The sequence below is a fragment of the Belonocnema kinseyi genome, chromosome 6 (assembly GCF_010883055.1).
Source record: "Belonocnema kinseyi isolate 2016_QV_RU_SX_M_011 chromosome 6, B_treatae_v1, whole genome shotgun sequence".
Lineage (NCBI taxonomy): Eukaryota > Metazoa > Arthropoda > Insecta > Hymenoptera > Cynipidae > Belonocnema > Belonocnema kinseyi.
The window spans coordinates 122060032-122061815 of NC_046662.1; positions in this window are offsets into that span (position 1 = coordinate 122060032).

Below are 1784 nucleotides of genomic sequence, written 5' to 3' on the forward strand. Positions count from 1 at the left end.
AAAATTAAAATTCGAAAATTTTTTCTAAAGCCTCCAGGGGACTTCGTTTTCGCACGAAAAAATTTTATGTGCCCTTATTGCATCCGGACCCACAATTGCAATGTGATAGGAATTTTTTTAGTTATATTTTTATAAGCCGTGTAAACAGAATAGTGCTATTTTTTACAACTTTAAATTGTTTTACTGTGATAAGAAGTTCTCAGATATATTCTCATGAGCTCTGGAATTTACTTCGAAATGATGTAGATGGACGAACACAAATAAATATTCTTATGTTATTATCGATCTGTCTTATTTTTCTGTATTTCTGTATTTATTAGTCTGCTTTAATAGAGACCCCCTCATCGTTGAGCATTTAATCCTCCTAATCAGTCCCTTGAAGAGTTTTAGCACAATGAAGCTATGGCTGACGGCCTACCTGAGGGGGATTCGCGCAATCCACACAGTAATACAGAAATGTGAATTTCAATAGATAAAGGTGGTTGCCTTTCAGATGTAACCAAAAGGACCATTCGCCAGTTGAAATTCAACTGATGATGTTAACATGACTTTAAGGGCATGTGACACAGCTAAATACCTATATTACCGATCTCACTTTTTCAGTTCACTGAATTTTTTTTTGAACCTAAAAACTTTTTTTGTAAATAATATATCGAGCTGAAACTTTGGAAAATGTATTAGAGTACAATGAAGTAGGTTTAGGTACTGCATTTTGGTAGGAACTTCACTGAAAATTATTTCATCTTTTTTTTTTAACCTCGACATTTTTTGAACGTTGGAACTTTTTTTATACATAAAATATCGGTCTCAAACATTTAGAAATGCAAGAACCGAAAGAAAACTACGTTTGAGTACAAATCTTAATAATAAAAGATGTCAAAAAAATATTTTTGAACTATCAATTCCATCAGCATCAGCCGGTAACGTTGTACACGAAAATGCGAACCCTGGCGGCCACTAGACAATGCTCTAGAGGGTTCGTATTTTCGTGTACAACGTTACCGGCTGATGCCGATGGAATTGATAGTTGAAATTTTTTTTACATCTTTTATTATTATGCTTTGTACTTAAACGTAGTTTTTTTCGGCTCTTAAATTTCTCAAAGTTTGAGACCCATATTTTATGTATAAAAAAAGTTCAAACATTCAAAAAATGTCGAGGTTCAGAAAAAAGATGAAATAATTTTTAGTGAAGTTCCTAGCTAAATGCAGCACCTAAACGTACTTCATTGTACTCTAATACATTCATTGTCACATGCCCTTGAGTAACGCGCTAGGTTGAAAGTCAACTGCTTTATGTGCGGAAAATGTACATTATAGGTTAATTTAAGACATAAAGATTGTTGACTTTCCGCCAACGCGTGCGTATGTAGTGAAACTTATAGGTTAATTTAAGTCAGCTGATTGTTGAAATTCATAAAATTTATGCGTTATCTTTCAGTAATACACTTTCCAGATGTGAACATTGAATAAATTATTCATTTATGTATAATCAATCAAGTTGTTTCATCCTCCAAGTCGATGCGATTAGTATAAGGAAAAAAGAACTTCATGAAAGTCGTGGACATAGGATACAAGGCACTAGGCATGCCATTGCTGGGGTGATGCAATGGGGAGGGGGGGCCACCTTTTGATGTCCCGCGACAATCATGGCAGCGCTCACATGTTTATATTTTCATGCACAGTTTGTCGGCAAAAATGCTCGTGCGCATAATCAAATGGCACATCGTAAGATGGCGGCTCTCCCCACTCATGGAATTCTCCCCCCCTCCCGTGGATTCAACC